The sequence below is a fragment of the Oncorhynchus nerka genome, linkage group LG10 (assembly GCF_034236695.1).
Source record: "Oncorhynchus nerka isolate Pitt River linkage group LG10, Oner_Uvic_2.0, whole genome shotgun sequence".
Taxonomy (NCBI): Eukaryota; Metazoa; Chordata; class Actinopteri; order Salmoniformes; family Salmonidae; genus Oncorhynchus; species Oncorhynchus nerka.
This window is the reverse complement of record NC_088405.1, coordinates 8,085,877-8,097,915: the sequence shown is the minus strand read 5'-3', so window position 1 is coordinate 8,097,915 and position 12,039 is coordinate 8,085,877. Positions and strand designations below refer to the sequence as shown.

Genomic DNA, 12,039 nt, shown 5'->3' with positions numbered 1-12,039 from the left:
AGAGAGAGAGAAAGAGGGGACTGGGGAGAGAGGAGAAGAATGGAGAGAGAGAGAGGGGACTGGGGAGAGAGGAGAAGAATGGCGAGAGAGAGAGAGGGGACTGGGGAGAGAGGAGAAGAATAGAGAGAGAGAGGGGACTGGGGAGAGAGGAGAAGAAGAGAGAGAGAGAGGGGGGACTGGGGAGAGAGGAGAAGAATAGAGAGGGAGAGGGGACTGGGGAGAGAGGAGAGGGGACTGGGGAGAGAGGAGAAGAATGGAGAGAGAGAGAGAGAGGGGGCACTGGGGAGAGAGGAGAAGAATGGAGAGAGAGAGAGAGAGAGGGGACTGGGGAGAGAGGAGAAGAATGGAGAGAGAGAGAGAGAGTGGACTGGGGAGAGAGGAGAAGAATGGAGAGAGAGAGAGAGGGGACTGGGGAGAGAGGAGAAGAATGGAGAGAGAGAGAGGGGACTGGGGAGAGAGGAGAAGAATGGAGAGAGAGAGGGGACTGGGGAGAGAGGAGAAGAATAGAGAGAGAGAGGGGGGACTGGGGAGAGAGGAGAAGAATGGAGAGAGAGAGAGGGGGACTGGGGAGAGAGGAGAAGAATGGAGAGAGAGGGAGAGGGGACTGGGGAGAGGAGAAGGATGGAGAGAGAGAGAGGACTGAGGAGAGAGGAGAAGAATGGAGAGAGGGGACTGGGGAGATGAGGAGAAGAATGGAGAGAGAGAGAGGGGGGACTGATGAGATGAGGAGAAGAATGGAGAGAGGGGACTGGGGAGAGAGGAGAAGAATGGAGAGAGAGAGAGAGAGGGGACTGGGGAGAGAGGAGAAGAATGGAGAGAGAGAGAGAGAGCGGTCTGGGGAGAGAGAGAGAGAGGACTGGGGAGAGAGGAGAAGAATGGAGAGAGAGAGAGGGGGGACTGGGGAGATGAGGAGAAGAATGGAGAGAGAGAGGGGGACTGATGAGATGAGGAGAAGAATGGAGAGAGAGAGAGGGGGACTGGTGAGAGAGGAGGAGAAATGGAGAGAGAGAGAGGAGGGGACTGGGGAGATGAGGAGAAGAATGGAGAGAGAGAAAGAGAGAGGGGACTGATGAGATGAGGAGAAGAATGGAGAGAGAGAGAGAGAGGGGGACTGATGAGATGAGGAGAAAGAATGGAGAGAGGGACTGGGGAGAGAGGAGAAGAATGGAGAGAGAGAGAGAGAGGGGACTGGGGAGAGAGGAGAAGAATGGAGAGAGAGAGAGAGAGCGGTCTGGGGAGAGAGAGAGAGGACTGGGGAGAGAGGAGAAGAATGGAGAGAGAGAGAGAGGGGGACTGGGGAGATGAGGAGAAGAATGGAGAGAGAGAGGGGGACTGATGAGATGAGGAGAAGAATGGAGAGAGAGAGAGAGGGGGACTGGTGAGAGAGGAGAAGAATGGAGAGAGAGAGAGAGAGAGGGACTGATGAGATGAGGAGAAGAATGGAGAGAGAGAGAGAGAGGGGACTGGGGAGAAAGGAGAAGAATTGAGAGAGAGAGAGGGGAGACTGGGGAGAGAGGAGAAGAATGGAGAGAGAGAGAGGGGACTGGGGAGAGAGGAGAAGAATGGGGAGAGAGGAGAAGAATGGAGAGAGAGGGAGAGGGGACTGGGGAGAGGAGAAGGATGAAGAGAGTCGAGAGAGAGGGGACTGGAGAGAGAGAGAGAGAGAGAGGAGAAGGATGGAGAGAGAGAGAGAGGGGACTGGGGAGAGGAGAAGAATGGAGAGAGAGAGAGAGAGGGGGACTGGGGAGAGAGGAGAATAATAGAGAGAGAAGAATGGAGAGCGAGAGAGAGAGACGGGACTGGGGAGAGAGAGAGAGAGGGGACTGGGGAGAGAGAGAGAGGTATCTGGGGAGAGAGGAGAATAATGGAGGGAGAGAGAGAGGGGACTGGGGAGAGAGAGAGGGACTGGGGAGAGAGAGAGAGAGAGAGAGAGAGGGGACTGGGGAGAGAGAGAGAAGGGACTGGGGAGAGAGAGAGAGGGGACTGGAGAGAGAGAGAGAGAGAGAGGACTGGGGAGAGAGAGAGAGAGGGGACTGGGGAGAGAGGAGAAGAATGGAGAGAGAGAGGGACTGGGGAGAGAGGAGAAGAATGGAGAGAGAGGGGGACTGGGGAGAGAGAGAAGGGACTGGAGAGAGAGAGAGAGGGGACTGGGGAGAGAGAGAAGAGATGGAGAGAGAGAGAGAGAGAGAGGGGACTGGGGAGACAGGAGAATGGAGAGAGGAGAGGGACTGGGGAGAGAGAGAGAGAAAGAGGGGACTGAGAGAGAGGAGAAGAGAGAGAGAGGAGAAGAGGGGGGACTGGGGAGAGAGAGAGAGAGAGGGGGGGACTGGGGAGAGAGGAGAAGAATGGAGAGAGAGAGAGACTGGGGAGAGAGAGAGGGGGACTGGGGAGAGAGAGAGAGGAGAGAGGACTGGGGAGAGAGGAGAAGAATGGACTGGAGGGAGAGAGAGGGGACTGGAGGAGAGAGAGAGGGGACTGGGGAGAGAGAGAGAGAATGGGACTGGGGAGAGAGGAGAAGAATGGAGAGAGAGAGAGAGGGGACTGGGGATGAGAGGAGAAGAATCGAGAGAGAGGGGGGGGACTGGGGAGAGAGAGAGGGGACTGGGGAGAGAGAGAGAGAGGACTGGGGAGAGAGAGAAGAATGGGACTGGGGAGAGAGGAGAAGAATGGAGAATGAGAGAGAGAGAGGGACTGGGGAGACAGGAGAAGAATAGAGAGAGGGACTGGGGACTGGGGAGAGAGGAGAGGGGGGACTGGGGAGAGAGGAGAGAGACTGGGGAGAGAGGAGAAGAATAGAGAGAGAGAGAGAGAGGGGGACTGGGGAGAGAGGAGAAGAATGGAGAAGAATGGGGAGAGAGAGAAGAATGGAGAGAGAGAGGGGGACTGGGGAGAGAGGAGAAGAATGGAGAGAGAGAGAGAGGGGGACTGGGGAGAGAGAAGGAAGAAGGGGAGAGAGAGAGAGGGGACTGGGGAGAGAGAGAGGGACTGAGAGAGGAGAAGAGAGAGAGAGAGAGGGGGACTGGGGAGAGAGGAGAGAGAATGGAGAGAGAGAGAGGACTGGGGAGAGAGGGAAGAATGGAGAGAGAGAGAGGGGACTGGGGAGAGAGGAGAAGAATGAGAGAGAGAGAGAGGGGACTGGGGAGAGAGGAGAAGAATGGAGAGAGAGAGGGGACTGGGGAGACAGGAGAAGAATAGAGAGAGGGGACTGGGGAGAGAGGAGAGGGGGACTGGGGAGAGAGAGAGAATGGGAGAGAGAGAGAGAGGGGACTGGGGAGAGAGGAGAAGAATAGAGAGAGAGAGAGAGAGAGAGAGAGGGACTGGGAGAGAGAGAAGAATGGAGAGAGAGAGAGAGGGACTGGGAGAGGAGGAGAGAGAGAGAGAGGGGACTGGGGAGAGAGGAGAAGAATGGAGACTGGGGAGAGAGGAGAAGAATGGAGAGAGAGAGGGGACTGGGGAGAGAGGAGAAGAATGGAGGAGAGAGAGAGAGAGGGACTGGGGAGAGAGGAGAGAGAGAGAGGGGACTGGGGAGAGAGAGAGAGAGGGGACTGGGGAGAGAGGAGAAGAATGGAGAGAGAGAGAGGACTGGGGAGAGAGGAGAAGAATGGAGAGAGAGAGAGAGGGGGACTGGGGAGAGAGGAGAAGAATGGGGAGAGAGAAGAGAGAGGACTGGGAGAGAGAGGAGAAGAAGGGGATGGAGAGAGAGAGAGAGAGGAGGGGACTGGGGAGAGAGGAGAAGAATGGAGAGAGAGAGAATAGAGAGGGGACTGGGGAGAGAGGAGAAGAATGAGAGAGAGAGAGAGGGGAGAGGGACTGGGAGAGAGAGAGAATGAGAGAACTGGGGAGAGAGAGAGGAGAGAGAGAGAGGGACTGGGACTGGGGAGAGAGGAGAGAGAATGGGGAGAGAGAGAGAATGAGAGAGGGACTGGGGAGAGAGGAGAAGAATGGAGAGAGAGAGAGGGGGACTGAGAGAGAGAGAGAGAGGGGACTGGGGATGGAGAGAGGAGAAGAATAGAGAGAGAGGGGGACTGGGGAGAGAGAGGAGAATGGGGAGAGAGAGAGAGAGAGGGGACTGGGGAGAGAGGAGAAGAATGGAGAGAGAGAGAGAGAGGGGACTGGGGAGAGAGGAGAAGAATAGAGACTGAGATGGGGAGAGAGGAGAGAATGAGAGAGAGAGGGGGACTGGGGAGAGAGAGAGAAGAAGGAGAAGAGAGAGAGAGAGGGACTGGGGAGAGAGGAGAAGAAAGAGAAGAATGGGGAGAGAGGAGAAGAATGGAGAGAGAGGGGACTGGGGAGAGAGGAGAAGAATGAGAGAGAGAGAGGGGACTGGGGAGAGAGGAGAAGAATAGAATGGAGAGAGAGAGGGGACTGGGGAGAGAGGAGAAGAATGGAGAGAGAGAGAGAGGGGACTGGGGAGAGGAGAAGAATGGAGAGAGAGAGAGGGGGACTGGAGGGAGAAGAATGGAGAGAGAGAGGGGGACTGGGGAGAGAGGAGAAGAATGGAGAGAGAGAGAGAGAGAGGGGGACTGGGGAGAGAGGAGAAGAATGGAGAGAGAGACTGGGAGAGAGGAAGAATAGAGAGAGGGGACTGGGGAGAGAGAGAACTGAATGGAGAGAGAGAGAGAGGGGGGGACTGGGGAGAGAGGAGAAGAATGGAGAGAGAGAGAGAGGGGACTGGGGAGAGAGGGAGAAGAATGGAGAGAGAGAGAGAGAGAGGGGACTGGGGAGAGAGGAGAAGAATGGACTGGGGAGAGAGGAGAAGAATGGAGAGAGAGAGGGGGACTGGGGAGAGGGAGAGAGAGAGAGGGGACTGGGGAGAGAGGAGGGGGACTGGGGAGAGAGGAGAAGAATGGAGAGAGAGGGGACTGGGGAGAGAGGAGAAGAATGGAGAGAGAGAGAGGGGGACTGGGGAGAGAGGAGAAGAATGGAGAGAGAGAGAGGGGACTGGGGAGAGAGGAGAGAAGAATGGAGGAGAGAGACTGGGGAGAGAGGAGAAGAATGGAGAGAGAGAGAGGGGGACTGGGGAGAGAGAGAGGGGGACTGGGGAGAGAGAGAGGGGACTGGAGAGAGAGAGGGGGACTGGGGAGAGAGGGGGAGAAGAGAAGAGAGAGAGAGAGGGGACTGGGGAGAGAGGAGAAGAATAGAGAGAGAGAGAGAGAGGGGGGGGACTGGGGAGAGAGGAGAAGAATGGAGAGAGAGAGAGGGGACTGGGGAGAGAGGAGAAGAATAGAGAGAGAGAGGGGACTGGGGAGAGAGGAGAAGAATAGAGAGAGAGAGGGGGACTGGGGAGAGAGGAGAAGAATAGAGAGAGAGAGAGAGAGGGGACTGGGGAGAGAGGAGAGGGGACTGGGGAGAGAGGAGAAGAATGGAGAGAGAGAGAGGGGGACTGGGGAGAGAGGAGAAGAATGGAGAGAGAGAGAGAGGGGGACTGGGGAGAGAGGAGAAGAATGGAGAGAGAGAGAGAGAGGAGAGGGACTGGGGAGAGAGGAGAAGAATGGAGAGAGAGAGAGGGGGACTGGGGAGAGAGGAGAAGAATGGAGAGAGAGAGAGAGGGGGACTGGGGAGAGAGGAGAAGAATGGAGAGAGAGAGAGAGACTGGGGAGAGAGGAGACTAGAGAGAGAGAGGGGGGACTGGGGAGAGAGGAGAAGAATAGAGAGAGAGAGAGAGAGGGGACTGGGGAGAGAGGAGAAGAATAGAGAGAGAGAGAGAGGGGACTGGGGAGAGAGGAGAGGGGATTGGGGAGAGAGGAGAGGGGACTGGGGAGAGAGGAGAAGAATAGAGAGAGAGAGAGAGAGAGGGGACTGGGGAGAGAGGAGAAGAATAGAGAGAGAGAGAGAGAGAGGAGAGGGGGACTGGGGAGAGAGGAGAGGAATGGAGAGAGAGAGAGAGGGGACTGGGGAGAGAGGAGAAGAATGGAGAGAGAGAGAGGTGGGACTGGGGAGAGAGGAGAGGAATGGAGAGAGAGAGAGAGGGGACTGGGGAGAGAGGAGAAGAATGGAGAGAGAGAGAAAGAGGGGACTGGGGAGAGAGGAGAAGAATGGAGAGAGAGAGAGGGGACTGGGGAGAGAGGAGAAGAATGGCGAGAGAGAGAGAGGGGACTGGGGAGAGAGAGAAAGAGGGGACTGGGGAGAGAGGAGAAGCATGGCGAGAGAGAGAGGGGACTGGGGAGAGAGGAGAAGAATGGCGAGAGAGAGAGAGAGGGGACTGGGGAGAGAGGAGAAGAATAGAGAGAGAGAGGGGACTGGGGAGAGAGGAGAAGAATAGAGAGAGAGAGAGGGGGGACTGGGGAGAGAGGAGAAGAATAGAGAGGGAGAGGGGACTGGGGAGAGAGGAGAAGAATGGAGAGAGAGAGAGAGAGGGGGGACTGGGGAGAGAGGAGAAGAATGGAGAGAGAGAGAGAGAGGGGACTGGGGAGAGAGGAGAAGAATGGAGAGAGAGAGTGGACTGGGGAGAGAGGAGAAGAATGGAGAGAGAGGGGACTGGGGAGAGAGGAGAAGAATGGAGAGAGAGAGAGAGGGGACTGGGGAGAGAGGAGAAGAATGGAGAGAGAGAGAGAGGGGACTGGGGAGAGATGAGAAGAATAGAGAGAGAGAGAGAGGGGACTGGGGAGAGAGGAGAAGAATAGAGAGGGAGAGGGGACTGGGGAGAGAGGAGAGGGGACTGGGGAGAGAGGAGAAGAATGGAGAGAGAGAGAGAGGGGGGACTGGGGAGAGAGGAGAAGAATGGAGAGAGAGAGAGAGAGGGGACTGGGGAGAGAGGAGAAGAATGGAGAGAGAGAGTGGACTGGGGAGAGTGGATAAGAATTGAGAGAGAGAGAGGGGACTGGGGAGAGAGGAGAAGAATGGAGAGAGAGAGAGAGGGACTGGGGAGAGAGGAGAAGAATGGAGAGAGAGAGGGGGACTGGGGAGAGATGAGAAGAATAGAGAGAGAGAGAGAGAGGGGACTGGGGAGAGAGGAGAAGAATAGAGAGGACTGGGGAGAGAGGAGAGGGGACTGGGGAGAGAGGAGAAGAATAGAGAGAGAGCGGACTGGGGAGAGAGGAGAGGGGACTGGGGAGAGAGGAGAGGGGACTGGGGAGCGAGGAGAAGAATAGAGAGAGAGGGAGAGAGGGGACTGCGGAGAGAGGAGAAGAATAGAGAGAGAGAGAGAGGGGACTGGGGAGAGAGGAGAAGAATGGAGAGAGAGAGAGGGGACTGGGGAGAGAGGAGAGGGGACTGGGGAGCGAGGAGAAGAATAGAGAGAGAGGAGAGAGGGGACTGGGGAGAGAGGAGAAGAATAGAGAGAGAGAGAGAGGGGACTGGGGAGAGAGGAGAAGAATGGAGAGAGAGAGAGGGACTGGGGAGGGAGGAGAATAATGCAGAGAGAGAGAGAGGGGACTGGGGAGAGAGGAGAAGAATAGAGAGAGAGAGAGAGAGAGAGAGAGAGAGAGGGACTGGGGAGAGAGGAGAAGAATAGAGAGAGAGAGAGAGAGAGAGGGGACTGGGGAGAGAGGAGAGAGGAGAAGAATAGAGAGAGAGAGAGAGGGGACTGGGGAGAGAGAGAGAGGGGACTGGGGAGAGAGAGAGAGAGAGAGAGAGAGGGGACTGGGGAGAGAGAGAGAGAGAGAGAGAGAGGGGACTGGGTAGAGAAGTTGTATTGGTCTCAATGGCGCTGCCCGTTTGCTCACAGACGCTGTAATAGGACAGATGCAAAGTTGCGAACTCTATACATCTCTAAGGGACAACGGGACACAATGAGGAAGAAACTTATTTCTTCTTATTATTATATATATATATATATATATATTTATTTAGTATTATTATAATATTTTGCCATTTCAAACCTGCTGGGGCTTTCCCCAAATGCGGCGAAGAGGGAGACAGAGATAAAAGAGAGAACAGGAGGTTATTATACTGTAAAATGTGATGGATTTTTCCAAAGCAGAGCCTGGAGGTTAGAGTCTTTCTTCAATCTGTGTCATGAATTGGTTTGTAGGAAGCTCAACTGTCTTTCTGTTTTTAGTCTCTCTATAGTCTACTATATAGATCATGTGTCTGGTCTCTCTCTGTGGTCCACTATATAGATAATGTGTCTGGCCTCTCTCTGTGGTCCACTATATAGATCATGTGTCTGGTCTCTCTATGGTCCACTATATAGATCATGTGACTGGTCTCTCTATGGTCCACTATATAGATAATGTGACTGGTCTCTCTCTCTATGGTCTACTATATAGATAATGTGTCTGGTCTCTCTATGGTCCACTATATAGGTAATGTGTCTGGTCTCTCTATGGTCCACTATATAGATCATGTGTCTGGTCTCTCTATGGTCCACTATATAGGTAATGTGTCTGGTCTCTCTATGGTCCACTATATAGATAATGTGTCTGGTCTCTCTATGGTCCACTATATAGATCATGTGTCTGGTCTCTCTATGGTCCACTATATAGATCATGTGTCTGGTCTCTCTATGGTCCACTATATAGATCATGTGACTGGTCTCTCTCTCTCTATGGTCCACTATATAGATAATGTGTCTGGTCTCTCTATGGTCCACTATATAGATAATGTGACTGGTCTCTCTATGGTCCACTATCTATAGATAATGTGTCTGGTCTCTCTATGGTCCACTATATAGATCATGTGTCTGGTCTCTCTATGGTCCACTATATAGATCATGTGTCTGGTCTCTCTATGGTCCACTATCTATAGATAATGTGTCTGGTCTCTCTATGGTCCACTATATAGATCATGTGTCTGGTCTCTCTATGGTCCACTATATAGATCATGTGTCTGGTCTCTCTATGGTCCACTATATAGATCATGTGTCTGGTCTCTCTATGGTCCACTATATAGATAATGTGTCTGGTCTCTCTATGGTCCACTATATAGATAATGTGTCTGGTCTCTCTATGGTCCACTATATAGATCATGTGTCTGGTCTCTCTATGGTCCACTATATAGGTAATGTGTCTGGTCTCTCTATGGTCCACTATATAGATAATGTGTCTGGTCTCTCTATGGTCCACTATATAGATCATGTGTCTGGTCTCTCTATGGTCCACTATATAGATCATGTGTCTGTTCTCTCTCTATGGTCCACTATATAGATCATGTGTCTGGTCTCTCTATGGTCCACTATATAGATCATGTGTCTGGTCTCTCTATGGTCCACTATATAGATAATGTGTCTGGTCTCTCTATGGTCCACTATATAGGTAATGTGTCTGGTCTCTCTATGGTCTACTATATAGATAATGTGTCTGGTCTCTCTCTGTGGTCCACTATATAGATAATGTGTCTGGTCTCTCTATGGTCCACTATATAGATCATGTGTCTGGTCTCTCTATGGTCCACTATATAGATCATGTGTCTGGTCTCTCTATGGTCCACTATATAGATCATGTGTCTGGTCTCTCTATGGTCCACTATATAGATAATGTGTCTGGTCTCTCTCTCTATGGTCCACTATATAGATCATGTGTCTGGTCTCTCTATGGTCCACTATATAGGTAATGTGTCTGGTCTCTCTATGGTCCACTATATAGATAATGTGTCTGGTCTCTCTATGGTCCACTATATAGATCATGTGTCTGTTCTCTCTCTATGGTCCACTATATAGATCATGTGTCTGGTCTCTCCGTGGTCCACTATATAGATAATGTGACTGGTCTCTCTCTATGGTCCACTATATAGATAAAATAATGTACTACGAGAATTATCATTCCTAGTCTATTTCCCAAATGGCAGCCTATGGTTACTGGTCAAAGTAGTGCACTACGTAGGGAATAGGGTACCATTGGCCACAGGGCCCCGGTCAAAGTAGTGCACTACGTAGGGAATCGGGTGCCCTTGGCCATAGGGCCCTGGTCAAAGTAGTGCATTACGTAGGGAATAGGGTGCCATTGGCCATAGGGCCCTGGTCAACGTAGTGCACTACGTAGGGAATGGGGTGCCATTGACCATAGGGCCCTGGTCAACGTACTGCACTACGTAGGGAATAGGGTGCCATAGGGTCCTGGTCAACGTAGTGCACTACGTAGGGAATAGGGTACCATTGGCCATAGGGCCCTGGTCAAAGTAGTGCACTACGTAGGGAATAGGGTACCATTGGCCATAGGGCCCTGGTCAACGTAGTGCACTACGTAGGGAATAGGGTGCCCTTGGCCATAGGGCCCTGGTCACTACATAAGGAATGGGTTGTGATTTGGGACACAGTCTTGTAGGAAACCTGGCGGAGGATGTTGAATTTACAGCGTCGATGTGATTGATGTCGTTTCAGCACTTCCTGAAATAACTAAGTGACCATGGCAACGTAAACACCTCTCCTCTCTTTAATCACAGAGGAGCTGCTCAAACTGTAACATAATCAATAATAACCATCGTCCCTGCAGAATCCCTTTAATTTAGGCTGTTTTGACCTTTAACCTTAGACTCCATGTAAAGGAAGCCAACCTTCCTTTATATCAAAGCTAGTCTGCTTATTGGCCAATGGAACGTGGCCCGGTTCCGTTTGGATTTCCGAGGCTGTTTCTAAGCCCACAGTACCGTCAAAATCTGCGAGCCGTTGCTTTTCTCCCACAGTGCACTGTACCGTACGTGAAAATGTGGAGGTCACGTCACTTCAACAGACGCTGCCAGCTTTGCTATGTAAATATTGTCTCCATCCCATATGGCACCCTATTCCCTATATAGTGCACTACTTATTCTTTTTTTTTTACCATGGCCCATTCCAAAAAGTTAGTGCACTATATAGGGATTAGGGTGTCGTTTGGGACGGCCCCCGCTACCCAATTCGATTTTACCTAGAGATCGTTGCGTTCTCTCTTGTTCAACAACAGCATGGAATGTCAGTTACGTTACCGTGGCAATGAATCAGTTGTGACAGGACCTTAGTAGGGTTACCGAGGCCCGGGACCGGGGAGCCAATAGGATCGCTGCATCTAGCCTGTTAGCCGGCCTCGTCCAGCCACTCACAACGTTAATTATTAGAGTGGGTAGAGAGACTGGAGGAGAGGACTGTGTGGTCAGCAGAAATAGTTCCATCTCCCTGTTGTTTACAGAATGAAGCACAATGTGTGATGATTAATATGGTTTTATCACTGCATAAATCAATATCTGATGTGTTAATGTAGCTTTTCCATAAGTTATCTCTCTCCTCTCCTCCTCCCTCAACCTCTCCTCTTTCCTCTCCTCCTCCCTCCACTCCTCCTCTCTTTTCCTCTCCTCCTCCCTCCTCTCCTCTCCTCCCTCCTCTTTTCCTCTCTCCTCTCCTCCTCTATTCTTCTCCTCCTCCCTCCTCTCTATTCCTCTCCTCCTCCCTCCTTTCCTCCTCCCTCCTTTCCTCCTCCCTCCTCTCCTCCTCCTCCCTCCTCTCCTCCTCCTTCCTCTCCTCTCTCCTCTCCTCCCTCCTCTTCTCCTTCTCTCTCCTTGGCTCCTCCTCCTCCCCTCCTCTCTCCTCCCTTCCTCCTCCCCTCCTCTCTCCTCCTCTCCTCCTTTCTCCCTCCTCTCCTCCTACTCTACTCCTCCTCTCCTCCTCTTCTACTCCTCCTCTCCTCCTCCTCTACTTCCCTCCTCCTCTTCTCCTCCTCTCCTCCTCCTCCCCCTCCCTCCTCTTTCCTCTCCTCCTCCTCCCTCCTCTCCTCCCCTCCTCTCTCCCTCCCCTCCTCCTCCCCTCCTTTCTCCTCCTCTCCTCCCTTTCTCCTCCTCTCCTCCTACTCTACTCCTCCTCTCCTCTTCTACTCCTCCTCTCCTCCTCCTCTACTTCCCTCCTCTTCTCCTCCTCTCCTCCTCCTCCCTCCTCTCCTCTTTCCTCTCCTCCTCCCCCTCCTCCCTCCTCTCCTCTTTCCTCTCCTCCTCCCTCCTCTCCTCCTCTCCTCCTCTCCTCCTCTCCTCTTTTCCTCCTCCCCTCCTCTCCTCTCTCCTCCCCCCTCTCTCCTCTTTTCCTCTCCTCCTCTCCTCCTCCCTCCTCTCCTCTCCTCCTCTCCTCCTCTCCCTCCCCTCCTCTCCTCCTCCCTCCTCTCCTCCTCTCCTCCTCCCTCCTCTCTCTCTCTTTTCCTCTTC

General features: G+C 52.8%; 1 pseudogene; it reads left to right on the top strand.

The window, feature by feature from the left end:
- The window catches only part of LOC115115761 (dedicator of cytokinesis protein 1-like), a 209,631-nt pseudogene that overhangs the window by 55,476 nt on the left and 142,116 nt on the right, over positions 1–12,039 (top strand).